Source organism: Nicotiana tabacum, chromosome 14, assembly GCF_000715075.1.
Source record: "Nicotiana tabacum cultivar K326 chromosome 14, ASM71507v2, whole genome shotgun sequence".
NCBI classification, from domain to species: domain Eukaryota; kingdom Viridiplantae; phylum Streptophyta; class Magnoliopsida; order Solanales; family Solanaceae; genus Nicotiana; species Nicotiana tabacum.
In genome coordinates, this window is record NC_134093.1 from 65,791,610 (window position 1) to 65,809,724 (window position 18,115).

The window sequence follows — 18,115 nt, forward strand, 5'->3', positions numbered from 1 at the left end:
GCTACCACTTGTCACTGGGTTGTTTTAGATTTTAATTCTGTTTATGTACATTTTAGACAGACGTTGTATTTATTTCATACCAATTTTTGTAAAAATTGAGTCTTACTGGCTCATGACTTGTACTACCAGTCTTTGGGATATTTTATGGAATTCAGTTCTATCATTTGTTGATCACTTTTATTTTATTAGAACTGTGTTAACTGTTATTGGGATTACCTAGCGGGTTAGGTTAGGTGCCATCACGACTAGTTGAATTTTGGGTCGTGACAAGTTGGTATCAGAGCACTACGTTCATAGGTTCTACGAGTCATGAACAAGTATCAAGTAGAGTCTTATGGATCGGTATGATGACGTCCATGCCTATTTTCGAGAGGCTACAGGGCATTTAGGAAACTTCCCTTTTTTCTTTTATATTCGTGCGACCTTATTTCAGCTTGAAACCTGCAACTTCAATTCTTTCTATGCGTCTGTATGCGATGTTGAGCACCAAGTATCATTGTGCACCGATGTCTTGTGATGTTGTGGATGGATTGCGAAGGGTTGTGGATGCTTGATTATCGTCGCGATATGCTGTCTAGTCTACGGAGCAGATGCAGTGATAGATCTTTCAGTTGTTCATTTGTGGTATGAAGCAGATTCTTGTATCTGGTTGGTAAGTATGGACTTGGGAAAACTGGTTGGTTGCCTAGTTACTGTGACTATGGTGGGGTCATGGTAAGGTATTGATTTCATTCTAGCTAGTGGGTTATCTCCTACGTGATGAGTTTAGATCGTGTGTTTAGTACGAGGTTTCCATTCGGTGGAATGCATATATTATCATTTCAGAGCATTTGGGAAAGTTTGCTTGACTAATGCAAGGATAAGTATGCGCTTGGCAGAGTCTTCAGAGTATTCTATGACCAGTATTACATGAGTTTATGAAGTATTCAGCTGATTAGCAGTGCGTGATCGGGGCAGCTATGAAGATACGGTACTGTGGATTACCGACGATGTGTTATATGGTTTCTAGCTAAGTGGAGGAGTCTGCTATCGACGATCGGATTGCAGGATCATGCGTTGTATCAGTTTTTGGGCCGAGGGATGCTTGTGGATTAGCTATGACTTGAAAAGAATGACTTCTGGAATTATTCAAGTTTGATATTCGGTGTGGATGTAGTGTGCGAGGAAAATGGATTGCTTGGTTGTTTCTTTGAATATTCATGTGATGGTGAAGTGTGGGTTGCCTGGTGCTTATTGGTTGTGTATTGGGTATTAGAGTAAGGTGAAAGGCTATCGAGAAGGTTCTGATGAGCTCCAGATCGTATGTGGCATTTAAGGCCTCTTAGATTTATGTATGGTTATGGCTTAATATCAGTAGTGGATGGTGTCTAGATTAGCGGTACTTCTATATCAATAATGATTCTACATGGCAGTATTAGAGAGATGCAAGAAATAGCTTCGAATTCGCAGAAGGTTCCTTTAGAGCGAGCATTTTGGATTGAGTTACTTTTGGGTTTGGCAGCATGCGCGACTCGGTTGAGTTAGAGAAAATCAGTTCTGATGACTTGGTTATATGTTAGCAGGTTTTGAAGAAAACACAATGATTATGGCCACGGTTTGGCGTTGATGACTTCGATAGGTTCAGGGGGTATATTGAGTGTGGTTATGTCCTCCTGGGTCGAGTTTAATGGAAGGTTCTTGGTTGATGAGGTGTCCATCCTGTTTGTGATTCAGAGTTGATTATGAGCTTTTTGTATTTTTCACAAGTTAGCATGATAGTTGCGGTGCGCCGTGTGGGATTGAAAGTTGCGAGCACAAGATTGTGGTTTAGTTTTGAAGGGAAGGTCATGAATAGAGGTGGCAAAATAGTTAAAAGAAAATAGTTATCCAGCCATATTATCCATTAAAAAATAGGTTGGATAATGAGCATTTTAAAAACGGGTAGAATATGGATAAGAACCATATTATCCACTCAGAAAATGGTTAACCAATGGATAATTAATGTGTTTAAACTTTTACATTTTTAAAACCTCAAATTGGGGGTTCCTCAAGTTTGGAAGACTAAGAATTCTCCCATAAGTGATCATATTCAAGAAGCCATGGATCATATTCAAGAAGCCATGGATAACCCATTTTTTATCCGTCTCAAATACGGGTTGGGTCAGATAATTTATCTGTTTTTTGAATTATCGGTTTTCGAACCACTCATATCCGACCCGCCCGTTTGCCGCCCCTAGTCATGAGTTCTAGATGGCATGGATGATTTTAGGTATTTAAGAGAATACCGGCACTATTGGGTATCGCTTGGGAAGGGTGTGTATTTCAGAAGGCACATTGTGTTTTGACTTGTGGATGCTTGACTAGTGTTACGGTGATCGCTTGGTTTTGGGCTGCTGAGGTTTAGGTTTTGCTACGTGGCGCAGAATATTTATGTGGGTATCCTCCGTGAGACGATTGTGCATGAATTATATGTTGGCCATTTGAGTAGTGGAGTTAGGATCGGATATGGAGATTCTGTTATTCTTGAGATTTGAAGACTGGATGTTCTCGCAAGCAGACTATTTCTTGGTTGCGAACTGTGAAGATATGTTAAGAATTGGATAGTTTATGATATGTGTTATGGATAGGTTGTTGTGGACTTTTGGAAGGTTATTTACCTGTTTGGGGATGATTGAAATTTGGTTTGGGGACTATTTGTAGCCTAATAAGAATGTGTATTCTCTATTGGATCGGATTCATTTACTCTTACGCAACTGTTAGTGCATGTATATCATCGAGAATGGATGTTATTCGTGCCCTGGTCTATGTTATGTGTTTCTCTCTTATGATATGACGGGTTGTGAGGTTACATGATTATTCGCATGTATATTGTAATTATGTTTAGGTCTTACGGCGTTATGGGCGAGATGGCCCTCCTGATGTTGATCTATTTATTTTACCATAGTTGTGCTTGTCTTCTCAGTATTGTTTTATTCCTAATCATCTTTCCATAATTATATTTGTGCACTCTATCGTGCTTGATGTTGACGCACGTGTGATTAGTGAGTCCGAGCATTATGGCTCGGTGGGTATCCCTATGTGAATTGATATGATTGGATCAGATTCTGCGCCACAACGGTAGTGTCTGGATTGGGTTGCGCGCTGCAACGGTACTGTGATGAGATGTGATTCCTTATGCATATTTTGTTTGTTTGATTTTACTTTGTGGTAATAGTTCATAGGAAGATGTTCAATATTACCCTACCTATTTAACTTGCTTGGTAGCCTTCTTATTTGACCCTCTTACTATTATCTGTCATATCTGAGTTATTACTTGTTTGGTGTATGGACCGTGTTGTGTGGGGCTCCATGTAGCTTTTGGTGTGACTTCTCAGTTGGGCTGCTTATATTGGGTGAAACAAGATTTATGGATTTGTGATTTGCACTATTTTATTGGGATAAGGAATGGTTGGAAGAATGATACTATATTTCCGCTCAGAATTTGTCTACGGTCCTTGTCGGACAAGAGAGCTTCTTGACTTGTTGATTTCATGGGTAGTTTCGAGTTTTTACATGCTTCTTTTATCATTTGCAGTGTTGTGAAGGTCCGGAACGAGGTTTCATTTGATATGGAGTATATTACCAGTACCGGGTTTGATGATGAGCAGCTAACATGGTCTGAAGTTATTAATTTGAGTACATGAGCTATGTGGCACGTCGTGTGGTTTAAACCTTGCAGCATATTGATGGATTGATACAGCTTTTTCAGACTTATCCAGTGTATAGATGCAAGAGTCGGATCTTTTAATAGATTCCGGATGTTGGAGATATGAGTTCTAAGGTTTATGGACTAAGGTTGAAGTAAGATCTTTAGTTAGGTTATGTTGTCAGTCTTATATGGATTTGGATGACATGAGATTAACTACGGGTATGTGTAAGGAGAGGTTATACGGCGATTTGATAGCTTTGGAACGACTCTTGGCATGTTCGAGGACGAACATATGTTTAAGTGGGGGAGGATGTAATGACCCGACCAGTCGTTTTGAGAATTTGCATTCAACTTGGTGGTTTGAGGTCATGAGTAGCTTCATATAGTGTATTATAACTTACGTGTATGGTCGGTTTTGGTCTTCGAGTTGTTCAGGATTGATTTGGAAAAATGATTCTTAAATAGGAAGCTTTAGGTTGGAAGAGTTGACCAAGTTTGAATTTTGTGTATTTGCCCGAATTGGAATTTTGATGGTTCCGTTAGGTCCGGATGGTGATTTTATACTTAGGCGTATGCCCAAATTTGCATTTGGATATTTCTAGAAGGTTTCGACACTATTTGGTGAAAGTTGGCAATTTGAAGATTTGGAAAGTTTATAGGTTTGACCGGGAGTTGACTTCGATGTTGTCGCGGTTGAATTATTGTTTCGAGAGTTGGATTAGGTTCGATATGTCATTTGGAACTTGTATGTAAATTTTGGGTTCATTTTGAATTGGTTAGGCTTGAATCAGACGCTTGGTTCGAAGTTTGAAGTTTATGAACTCAAGAGATTGATCTTAATCAATGATTCATCATTTTGATATTGTTATGCGTGATTTGAGGCCTCAAGTAGGTCCGTGGCATGTTTTGGAACTTGTTGGTATATTCGGACGGGGTCCCAAGAGGCCCGTGTGAGTTTCGGGGTGGTTCCGGACCATTTTGTCTCTATTTGGCATAGTTGGTTTTCTGTTGGTTCTGGTGTTTTAGGCAGTGTTTTAAAAGGCGTGGGCGTAAGGCGAGGTATTTTACATATGCCTCAGCGAGGCGTAAGCCCCGAGGCACGGGGCATAAGCCCCATGGGTATTAAATGTTTAATATTTTATAAAATAATGTAATTACAATAAATATTTATAAACAAGTAAAATTGCATAATAATTGAAGAAAACTATAAATATGTGAAAAATATACATATAGATGTGCTCCATCTCCACAAAAAAAATAGTCAAAACAATCTATTATACACTACTTACAAGCACAAGTAACTTGAGTCGAAAAGAATAAAGTTTTCTATATGGAAGAACAAAAAGGATGACTAACTTGCAATTTGAACTTTGAACTTGCTGCTATGAAAGAGAATGAAGTTCTCTTTGTATTTCTAAAAAGAGAATTGAATATTCGTTATTTTGGGAGATATTAGCATACTAGCAGACAAGATAAAGAATTGGGAAAGACCTTAAATTAGGGCGTCAATCAATAAAAAGGCCTTGATTTTTAAATTTAATACATTTCACTTCCTTTATAAAACTTTTGAATAATTACAAGCTGACTTTTGAGAATTCGGGTATTACATGAAGGACTTATTCAACAAATTTTATTTTAATTTGAAAAAAGTTTCTGGGGCTTATTCTCACTACAAAAAACGCGCCTCAAATGCCCAGGCGTATGTCCTGAATTGCTGGTCGTACGCCTCTTGAGACTTTCGCCACACACCATCGCCTCGGGGAATTTTTGGTGCGCCTCGCCCCAGGGCTCACCCCGGAAACGCCTTTTAAAATACTGGTTTCAAGCCTTCTTCGCGATCGCGAAGGTAAGGATGCGATCGCGAAGGTAAGGATGCAATCGCGTAGAGTTTCGAGGAGCTTCTGGTTGTTTATTCATCATGTTTGCAAGAGGAGAAGCGCATTCGCGAAGGGTTGAGAGGTTTGTACATCGCGTTCGCAGGTGATGGTTCGCGATCGCGGTTCAGCTAGGGACTTTTGTCTTCGCGTTCGCCAGGTCGTGGGCGCGTTCGCTTAGTTGTGGTGCCTGTGTTTCGCCTTCGTGAGGGCAGTGCCGCAAACGCGAAGCGTATTTTTACGCTGAGTTCATTTTTGTACAATCACGATCGCGATTGGGTACTACTGGGCAGTGCATATAAGCACTCTACTTCGGACCTTGAGCTTAGTTTATCATATTTGGAGTTATGGAGCTCGAATTTGGGCAATTTTGTAAGGGATTTTTACCACGTGGATTAGGGTAGGTATTTTTTAACTCGGATTTGATTATATTACATGGTTCCTTCTTCAATTTTGGTATTTAATTTGATGAATTTAAAAGAAAAATTGGGGGGGTTTGTCTAAACTTTCTCAAAATGAATAATTGGGCTTTGAACATTGATAGGGGTCAGATTTGAGTAAAATTAGTATGGTTGGACTCATATTCGAATGGGTTGTCGGAATTTGTGAGTTTTGTCAGGTTCCGAGGTGCGAGTTTGGATTGACTTTTTGGTTGACTTTGAGTATTTGATTAAAAATTCGGCATTTATCATTTAGGTTTGCTTCCTATGGCATTATTTGATGATTTTAGGTTGATTTTGGCTAGTTTCGAGTCGTTCAGAGGTCGATTCTTGCGGGGTGGTGCTTCTATTGTATCGATTTGGCTTGTTTGAGATAAGTGTCTTGCCTAGCTTTGTTGGGAGAATTATTTCTAATAAAATAATATTGTTTGCAACATGCGGGGATGATGCATAAATGAGGTGACGAGCGCATATGCATGTGCTAGGGTTAACCATGCTTGGGGGTAGATTATACAATTCTTTGTGCCTTGTTGGAATATGTGTGTCACGCCCCAAAATCGTGGAGCGCGACCGGCGCTCAACCGAGTAAACCCAGTCGAGCAAGCCTAATTTATATTAACCTCTCATCATTACTCATGCATGATTTACCATAACATAATAAAATCTTGACTTTCATATTAAATACACTTGGCTCAATGGCCCATATTTTCTTTCTCGTGGTGGTTACACAGCTCTATAAATAGCTGTAAATACTGTGAACATAAATACATGATAAAACTCAAATCTTTAATTACATAACCCACAGTGTACATGGAGCTTCTATGACAATGGATACCTATATACATAAAATGAACTAGACCCAAACACCCACTAGAATTGTAGCGGGCTCACCATAAGCTGAGTAGTGAAGAAGATTCCAATCAAAGGTCCATATCATCCTGTAGAAGTATACCTGCATCCATTAAAAGATACAGCGCCCCCGGCAAAAGGGACGTTAGCACTATCGAATAGCACTAGTAAGTATATCTAAAAATCCTCTTTCAAAATATATGCCCATATATATATATATATAAAAAAAAGGCAACACATAGAAACAAATAGTCACAATCCACAATATCCAAATGTCTAGTTAAAAACATGATAATTTTCCAAAATACGAACTTCATATACGATTTTATTTGGGAGATCATTAACACCGATATACCACTATTCACAATATTACTATTCACAATACCAATGTTCAAAATACCAGTGTTCACAATATCAATGTTCACAATACTAGTGTTCACATATCATATTGTACACATATGCGTCTCATAGACCGTTCACAGTGTTCTCTTACACAATACAAGTACACAAATTCAAGGGCTTAGAAATTCGACATGAATACGATGAATCATAGCAACAATAAATGGGCTTAGATAGCCGTCAACGTCAAGAAAATTTATTTAGAGCTTCCGTTAACATTTATAGATACTCAGTCGGGGATCCTCTATAACCATCTTCACACAAAGCGGCAATGTCGCCTCACCCCAACATAAACTGGTGGAGGTGTATCACAATACCACAATCTCTACACAAAGCGGTCATACCGCCTCACCCCAATACATGCAGGTGGAAGTGTATCATGATACCACAACCTCTACACAAAGCAGCCATACCGCCTCACCCCAATACATGCAGGTGGAAGTGTATCACAATACCACAATCCTAATACAAAGCGGCTTTACCGCCTCACCCCAATATAAGCGAGTGGAAGTATATCACAATACCAGAATCCCAACATAAAGCGGCCCTACCGCCTCACCCCAATATATGTAGGTGGAAGTATATCAAAATACCAGAATCCCAACACAAAGCGGCCCTACCGCCTCACCCAAATATATGTAGGTGGAAGTATATCACAATACCAGAATCCCAACACAAAGCGGCCCTACCGCCTCACCCCAATATATGCAGGTGGAAGTATATCACAATACCAGAATCCCAACACAAAGCGGCCCTACCGCCTCACCCCAATATACGCGGGTGGAAGTATATCACAATACCAGAATCCCAACACAAAGCGGCCCTACCGCCTCACCCCAATATATGCAGGTGGAAGTATATCACAATATCAGAATCCCAACACAAAGCGGCCCTACCGCCTCACTCCAATATATGCAGGTGGAAGTATATCACAATACCAGAATCCCAACACAAAGCGGCCCTACCGCCTCACCCCAATATATGCGGGTGGAGGTGTATTCCACAATACCAAAAGTGGTCCTACCGCCTCACCCCAATACATGCGGGTGGAGGTGTATTCCATAATACCACAGTCCCTACATAAAGCGATCGTACCGCCTCACCCCAATACATGCGGGTGGAGGTGTATCACAATCACAATACCATACATAAACACAAAGCAACATAGTTTGTCATTACATTTAATGTCGTAATTACTCATATCATTGGAATATGGCATGTTCATGTTCATGCTCATCATGGATAAACACAACTTATTACATTAGCGTATGCATGGTAAATCAATAAGTCGATTTCAATGGCACATGGGCCCAATTCCTTTTCTTAAGGTTCATCGTCATTTATCAATGGACATGTCCCTTGCATCTTATTATTCACTCCCTTGACCTCTTGAGGTCATTATCTACGTTCATGACTCTTGGGGACTTAGCAATCAAAGTCATTTACATATATTATTTCATTGGCTCTCTTGGCCATACACAAGATTCTTCTTTCATGGCACAATGGCCGTATTGCATATTCCACACTTTCACCCCTTTCAATTTCAAAGATCACCATCAAATATCAACATGTAGAATATTTCGGAAATCATATACTTCAAATCCATTTGAAATGGAAACTTCAAACACACATGGTTTCTTCCCAAAGAATGAGGCATACCAACCAGCAATTGAAACACACATCAAAATCATAAACAATCAATACACCATTTATTCTTGAAATACTCTTCCCCAGAAATGACAATGTATAATTTCAACACATGAGTATATAGAACTCAAATCACCCTGAATATATTTATAAAGCAAAGCATTAGCTAAAGCAGCCACTTATGGGCATGAATTGAGTACAAAAGCTTTTAGGAAATTCTATTTTCGAAGTCCTTTTTAAACAATTGAGTCGAGTCTCATTTCATATTCTTTATCACATCCTCTCAAATCATTTGCACTACTAGCCACAATCATAACTTAAATTCTTGGCACGTTGGCCACACTCTATATCCCCAATTCACTTATTTCACTTCCAACCATCTTTATAGATTATCAACAATATGACATTTACAAATCAATACTTTAGGTACACCTATGAGCAATTAAAAGTCTTAGGAATATTAAGATTTTCTCACACAATATGGCCTCATAACCTTCATTTGAAACATGACTCAAAGACATAGCATTTTAATACACATATCATTCTTGAACACATTCCCAAAGAGTAACATAATGTGATAGGAATATTCGGGATAAGTTTTGATTACACAATTCTCATCACTTTGCTTATTCGGGACAATCGAATTTATTGGGAACAACTCGGAACATAGAATAAGAAACTTCAGACAAACATACTTGGAACTTATGGGAAGATCATGGAATTCGATTCCAAGAGAGAAAGTTTAGCCTACATACCTTGCTTTGAGCTTTCCTTAAATTACTACAACATTCTGGAAATTCTAGCAATCCCAATCTATTTTGAGAACTAACAAAATTGAACCATTATTAGGAACATATTCATGGTCTCAGCTCATTTGAGCATTTTATCTAACAATATATGTGCAAATTGGTTACAAGATTCTTTCACAAGATTTCTTTCACTTCACAACCCAATCTTTACCCATTTGAGCTCAACAATCTCCCCATAAATACTTATTGGTACATGAATGTATAAATAATACTCTCACACCCAAGAATTATACTCCAAATCAACCATCTTTTACCCAAATTCGAAATTGAAAACTAGGGTATGGAACCTTACCTCTTAGATGAAGAACTTGAGGGATTTCTTGTTGGATTTCAAGGCCTGGACAAAATCTTGATGATCAAAGCACTTGAGCTTCTTCCTCTCTCTATAACACTCTCACTTCTCTCTAACAATATCAGAATTTTGCTCCAAAATGAGCTTCAAGGCTTATTTATTGAAGTTGGTTCGGGTTATAACAATAAAAGAATGGATATTTCCGAAATTCCGGACCAGGCTACAGACCTGGCCTCGCCAGGCTAAAGCCTGGTATTACCCTTGGCCTCGCCAGGCTAAAGCCTGGTATTACACCTGGCCTTGCCAGGCTAAATCCTGGTCTTACACCAGCCCCGCGAGCTACAGGCCAGCCTTTAGGTATTTGATCATAACTTCTTGTATGAATGTCCGAATGACGAACGGTTTGAATCGTTATAAACTAGACTCAAAGGGCTTTAATTTGATATGTATATAACCTCATAAGTCGTTATAGTTTGGTAGAAGAATACATTTGAAGTAGGATATTATGCGAATTAAGACATCCTTTCCACTTAATGTATCCTACTTGTTCCACACGAATTTTTTCCATTCACAAAACTCCTTAGTATGTTTCTACACACCTTAAACATATACTTTTCATTTCTAAATAATGTGGTTCTATCCCATGGGTCTCCTATAATACTATAACACGCTATTCCCAAATACCGTTGGCGTACTTTAAAATATTAAATCATTAGAGAAATTTTCCAGGGCCTTACAATGTGTTTTTATTGCCTCATATTTTACTTGACTTTTATAATAATATGAATATTAATTTCAATGCTAGACACCATAATTTAGCTTATTATAACTTGATAAAAGTTGACGGACTCTTTGTGAAACTGTTAATATGCTAAATTCGGTCATCACTATACCTAATCACGAACATATGTCTATGACCGAAATTCTGAGGTACTTGGGTCCCATACTTATGATGAAAAGCATGTCTGAGCTTCTGTCGAAATACTTGAACAATAGGATTCTTGAGGTTTATTGAGTTGTTTATTGGTTCGAGAGTTGTGATTGATGTTCACGTGGTGTATTTACTTGCCCCATCTTCTTGATGTTATTCATGCTTCCTACCTTGCTTGTCATTGATATACATCTACTTGGTGAGGAAGAGTGTAAATCACGAAGGGTGATGTCATGCCATTTCATTTACATTATCATGTGAGGAAGAGTGTAAAGCACGAAAGATGATGCAGTGCCATTTCATATGCATTATTATGTATGGAGGATAATGTCGTGCCATTTCATCTATATTATTATGTGAGGACGAGAGTAAAAGAACGAAGGGTGATGCCATAGCATTGCATTTATATTATTACGTGAGGACGAGAGTAAAAACATGAAGGGTGATGTTGTGCCATTATTTTTATATTATCATGTGTTCATGGCACGAAGGATGTTCTCATGCAGGCAAGGGCGAGAGACATGAATTATATTGCGATATCTTTTTATCGTGTATACGTTTATGTCTTCATCTTGAGTCGTTATTGTTGAACCTATATTTATTATGATGCTTGTGGTTGTCACATCTTTGCCTTATTTCTTATTTTATATAGTTCTATCAGTGCTTTCTATTTGTTACTTATCGTTGCGTTCATGTATACCTTCTTATTTGTTATATGTACATCTATGTCTTTTTCTCGTTTGGTGTGATTTCACCTAAATCTTCTACCTCATTAGTTGTTGAAATCTATGTTCTTCTACCTTACTTGTTGTCACTACTTCTGTGCCTCCTATCTTGTCTGTTACTATTTTTCATATGCTTCCGACTTGTTTATTGCTGCTATTTGTGTACTCTCTACTTCATAGTTACTATTGTTGGCATTTCTTTAGCCTGGTTGGTACCGTTATACATATACTTGATAAGGATAAGATAAATACACGAAGGGTGTTGTCGTGCCATTTGATTTGACATACACTCATATACTTTGTGAGGATGAGATAAATGTAGGAAGGGTGTTGTCGTATCCTTTGATTTGATGTCTTGAATACATTCCTCATGCTATGAAAGTTCGTGGATTTACTAACTTTGGTTGATGGTTATCGCTTTACGAAAAGGATTGGTTATGATATTGAGAAAACTGACCATGATTTCTTCTAGTAATCATTTACTGCTTCGCATAATTGTTCTTGTACTTTTCTTTGTTATTAAAGTATTGTTTCTGTTGCAAATCTATTGCACGGGTTATGTCAGTGAGTATCTTTTAACTAAAAAGCCTTGTCACAACTTCACCGAAGTTAGTCAAGATACTTATTGGGCTTACCTAGCGGGTTGGGTTAGGTGTCATCACGACTAGTTGAATTTTGGATCGTTCATATATAGGTCAATTGATCAAACCATCTTAAATTATAATATGTCTTTTGGTATATTTTTCTTTATTGTCTCAATTATTGTCGTTCGAAATTTGGTATGTCAATTTTCGCATGACGCCTGTGTTTTCCGATCCCAAGTATTTGATTGTTCTCTTGTTTTGGCCTCTGGGGGCAACAGCTGGGGCAAACAAAGTGAAGCTGCATTCCTAAAGCCCTATATAAATATGACCTGTATATAGTCAAGAGTAAAATATATAAACTAAATAAATTATATTGGGTTATCCGTTAAATCGATAAAGAAATGGACAAACATGTACACGAAACGATAAACCGTCAGTTGTATAATTTGAATTTGTTTTCAAACATCAATAATTCAATATCAATAAATTAAATCAATAACACTTTTTTCGGTTCGAATTATCGGTGTTGTTCGTTTTTTAACAGCATTAATTTTTTGAACAGCATGATTTAGATTTGTGAGGCAACTTTTCAATGGAGTCACAAATAAACACAAACCTGAAGTATTTCAAGCTAGTATTTTAATATTTTGCTAGGAATTGCAAATGCTGAAATAATATTTGATGCACAAATGGGTCCTCAGAAAGGAGTTATATTCGTTTTATCTGCTGTTCCATAATATTGTAGCTCTTGACAAATACATTCGATTCTATAAGAAGTAAAATATTCCTACTAAAAGATCCTTCTCAAAAAAAAAAAAAAAAAAGATAATGAAAAAGATCGATCGCATAACCATGGTTTTGTTAAAATAACAAATGATATATATACAACGAATGAGGTTGGTTGCAGCAAACTATTTCTCCTTTCTGTAATGAATTAATTCCGACGACTACTGAAAGCAAATTGGAGGGGAATTGGTCTTTTTGTTCTCTTTCAATTTTCTACGGCGAGTGGCAGTAAAATTATGTCATGCATTAGGTACGGAGTTTAATTATAATATATTAACGATGTAAAAAATATTTATGCAATCAGATCATTTAAAAAGTGATTGTATGTAACTCTATTTTATAGCATTGATCGATAATCATTAATTATATGATAAACAATGTTAAATTACACTGATAGTATAAAAAAATATGTTGTATTATCGGCGCTTATAACTTAATTCCTTACGTAAAATAGATGTGAAAGCATTTTTGATCGGTTGAAGCTACCAAATTTGGGTCCCTTACATCTATAGTGATTGGAGCCTATCAATAACATCATATTAGTTAGTAAATGATCATCACTATAAGGACTCTTCTTAATTATGGAGGACATGTAAAAATCATAGGTTAAAAAGGCTGAGGGCCCTATATCATTCACAAAATAATTTTGATAGACCAACTATTAAAATGACATCAACGAATGTGCCTTTTGATTGGGAAAAGATAGAAGAAAAAGGAGGAGGAGGAGGAGGAGTATAAGAGGGAATTAGAGAAGAGGGCGGAAATAGAAGGGAAGAAAGGACAATCTTTTCCCTCAAGAAAGAGTTTTTTGGTTTATTAAGTGGAAAGGGAAAATCATACTTTCTGAAATGAAGAACACACGTGTAAATGAGCCAAACTTTCTTTTCTTTTTTTGCACTTTACAGTTCCCACGTGTAAGCTGAGCCTATTCACACTCTCCGGTAACCGGTCAACAACCCCGCGTATGAAAGCGCCGACTATTTCGCCGGAGCGGTGGTCCTCTTAATCCTAGCTAACATTTATTGCAAAAAGCTCCCCTCAACAAATCTTCAGTCTCCTCTATGGAGATATAGCAACGTGCATAATGACACTATATGTTATGATTAAGCATTCAATAATGGATTGTTATGAAATATATAGTGGTTATTATTTGTTGTCTTTTGAAATTTCGTTGGTGGTAATACTAGCACTATCAAAATGAAAGAGGAGAAGATAGAAAAATAACATTTTAGAATTAGAATGAGTAAGTAGAGTAATAGTTGCAATTCCAATCTCTCATGTTACTATCTTTCAAACTAACTTTTTTGCTAGCATGTAACATTGGAAAATTTCTTAGCCTGCTAACTAATTCTGTAACCATCGTCTAAACAACTAACAATGATGCCTCAAAAATCTCTTTAGTATATAGATAGGGAACTGATGATGTGAAAATCTAAATAGGGTGTTTTACCTTTTGCTTAAAAACATACAGTACGTATGGTAGAGAATATTTTAAAGCGGTCATTATAATCGCTCAAATGCATTTACACGACACAGCATGTTTGAATTAAAATGGTCAAATAAATAAACTTACCTAGTATGTCATTGTAAAAAAATTATTTCGATTTAGGTGACACACTTTCCTTATTAGTCTGTTCCAAAAAGAATGACACATTTCTACAATTGAAAATATTTCAACTTTAATTTAAACTCTTCATTTTATCAATTTTACGGTTAATGAGAAGTTTTTATAATCACACAAATATCATGGCCCCACAAAGCTTTTACCCCTTAAACTTTTAAAACCATAAGTTTCAAATGTCTTCTTTATTTTCTTAAACTCCGTGTCGAGTCAAACTAGCTCATCTAAATTGAAATGGATGGAATACAATATATTAAATTATTTGATGACATAAAAAGTTTATTACATTGTTAATATATACTCCCTCTGTTTCAATTTACATGAATTCATTTGACTGGGTACAGAGTTTAAGAAAAGAGAGAAGACTTTTGAACTTGTGGTGTAAAATGAGGCACATATATTTTGTGTGGCTATAAATCATTGCATAAAGATAAATTATTTCCAAATAAGAAAAGAGGTCATTCTTTTTGGCACGGACTAAAAAGAAAATAGGTTCACGTAAATTGAAATGGAGGTAATATGACTTAAAATTATTAAAAAGAACTTAGGTCAAAACCAGCAATTATTTTCCATTTGAACACGGTCGTGCTCCACCGGCATTTACCGGTCAACCTCAAACTCCTAGGTGAAAGAAAACCAATTTTTCCCCTATGGGAGTGGGACCAACCGGTTGAGCAAATAAATAAAGTACCCACAACTCAGCAAAAAGTCTCTTCACACTTGAAAAATCCTATACCCAAACCCAAACATAAAGCCTATACAAAAGTGAAGTCTATATCTATATCTCTCTCTGCCTTTTAATTTGTTGTTTGCAATAAGACTAGAGGAACAAAAGAAGAAGAATCTATGCTTTTGATCAAGTCCATGGCGGACAAGGAAAACAAGCTAAAACCAGACACTTCATCACTAGAAATTTCCACATTTTCCGATCAGATTCCGGCGAGTACTTATTCTTTATTTGATATGCCAACATGTGAAACAGAAAAGGGTTCTTCTTTAAGCTTAATGTTTTCTTCTCATCCAATTACTACTCCTTCTATATTCGATTTGCTTCAACCTCCACCACCACCACCGGTACCTTTATTGGTTCCATCACAACTTAAAATAGTCAATAAGATTCCGTCGTCTGAGATTGTAAATACTCCTAATTCGTCGTCCATCTCTTCATCATCAACTGAAGCTGCTGCCAATGATGATCAACTACAGGCCACCACTAAAACAGTAGATGATGATGATGAACACAAGAATAAGAAACAGTAAGCCTTAATTTTATTTTATGGATAAAGACATGAAGTCCTCTTTTTAAATATAAATGTTCTTCTATACATTAACTAGTAAATGTTGACTAACAAAACCCAGGAAGATAGATCTTGATTTTATGTGGGGGGGGGGGGGGGGGAGGTTTATGCATGATTTGATTACGCTAATATAATTTAATGTTCTCTGATGAGCTTTGTCCCCTTAAAGTTATTTCGTCTTCTTTTAATTGGAAAAAAAAATGTGTTTTTGTCTTAATTAGGTTAAAACCCAAGAAGAAGAACCAAAAGAGGCAAAGAGAGCCGAGATTTGCGTTCATGACAAAGAGCGAAGTTGATCATTTGGATGATGGTTTTAGATGGAGAAAGTACGGCCAAAAAGCAGTAAAAAACAGCCCCTTTCCCAGGTACTGTATATATTCACATGTACACGCAAACACACGCAAACACAACATACATAATAATACTAATGAAAAATAAATGCTCTTGTCGTTTCTTTTATAATCATATACTGGATTAATATATATATATATATATATATATATATATATATATATATATATATATATATATATATATATATATATGTAGTAGTAACCCTGCTAAAATTAATTGTTTGTTGTGAAGGAGCTACTATCGTTGCACCACCGCAACATGTGGTGTGAAAGAAGAGAGTGGAAAGGTCATCCGAAGATACTTCAATAGTAGTTACCACTTATGAAGGTATTCACACTCATCCATGCCCCATTACGCCTCGCACCAGCATCGGCATTCTGCCGGAAGCCACCGCCTACGGTGGCTCAATTGGTGGTGGTGGTGGTAGTTCCTCTTTATTTATCCCACAATTCCATTATCAAGCATCACAACAACAACAACAACAACAAACCTATTTTCAGACACCAACATTACCGATAAACTTTATTAGTACTAGTGATTCCTCCTTATATTCATCCCAAGAGAGAAGGTTCTCGCCTTCTACTTCTTCATCTTCCTCTTTGGCTAGAGATCATGGGCTTCTGCAGGACATGGTGCCATCCCAAATGAGGAGAGATCCAAAAGAAGAGTAGGAAACTAAAAATGGGCTTTATTTTTCTTTATCGTTTGGTATGTTATTTTCTTAACTGATCATGGCTAATGATGAGGGTAAGCGGGTTATCTTTAGATATGAACCCCCTCCACGATTAATTAGACAACTTTAATTTCCTGATTATTGTTATTGTACAATGACTAGCTTTTAGCTTTTAATTCATTAACCATAGCAACTTCTTTTCATTTATGCATGGGTTAGTTGTCTCAATATGTAGCAGGATTCTTTCTACTTAATTTCATGTTTTTGAAGATTCTGGCTCTTAATCTTTGTATATCCTTAATTTCCCTTTCTACTTTCGCTTACTGAATTGCATGCATGTGCATTATATTTGTTGTTGACATCAGCGGAATATATTGTCCAGATGTTTAGGGCATTCATTGAGCACTCTGTCAATGAAATCTCAAAGCTAGTTCGATGGGTGTATATAAGTGTTTACCCGAAAAACGGATAAAGTTGAATTTATACGTAGTTCTAAGGATACGTGGTATAACTTGGCACAAATCAGAAAAGTATGCAATAAATATCGAATATCGACTGTAAAAAAGGAATGAAATACAAACCAAACTTAGTAGAAAACGATTTATGAACAAGCAAGATAAATCAATGTACAAGGCTCACAAAAGGATAATCTCTCCTGTATCTATATGTGAATATCAATAATCTTTTCAATAAGGGAGTGTGTAGATGCCTTAACGTTGAATTGCCCCATTACAGAAATGATAGCCACTCTTTTATAATGGAGGGATCCTACTTTGGATATAATAAAAAATACATAGTGGGGATCCCATGATAGATTAGTTAATTTAGCTTTTCCTTAATTCCCGCCGAGATTCTCTCCCCAAGTGCGGCTACAACGGCTCTTGTCTCTTAGCTCGATCTTGGTCGGACTTGATATTGGTCGATCTCCAGATTTCGAGCTCGATATTGACTCGGGCTCGGTATTGAGTTCGATAACACCACTTCACATCATAGTTCGATTTGGACTCGAGTTCGATAATGGCTTCGAGCTCGGTATTGATCGGTCCCTGAATCTTGAGCTTGGTAACCTGGCTTCAGATCTCATCTCGGTATTATGAAAATGACCCTCGGTCCATCATATTCCAATCTTGACTAATTACATGAGGGGCAAAACCGGTTTTGACCGT

At 37.1% G+C, this 18,115-nt stretch overlaps 1 pseudogene; it reads left to right on the plus strand.

The window, feature by feature from the left end:
- The first annotated feature begins 15,330 nt into the window (after positions 1 to 15,330).
- On the plus strand, positions 15,331 to 17,152 carry LOC107816102 (putative WRKY transcription factor 48; annotated as a pseudogene).
- Positions 17,153 to 18,115: the final 963 nt, after the last annotated feature.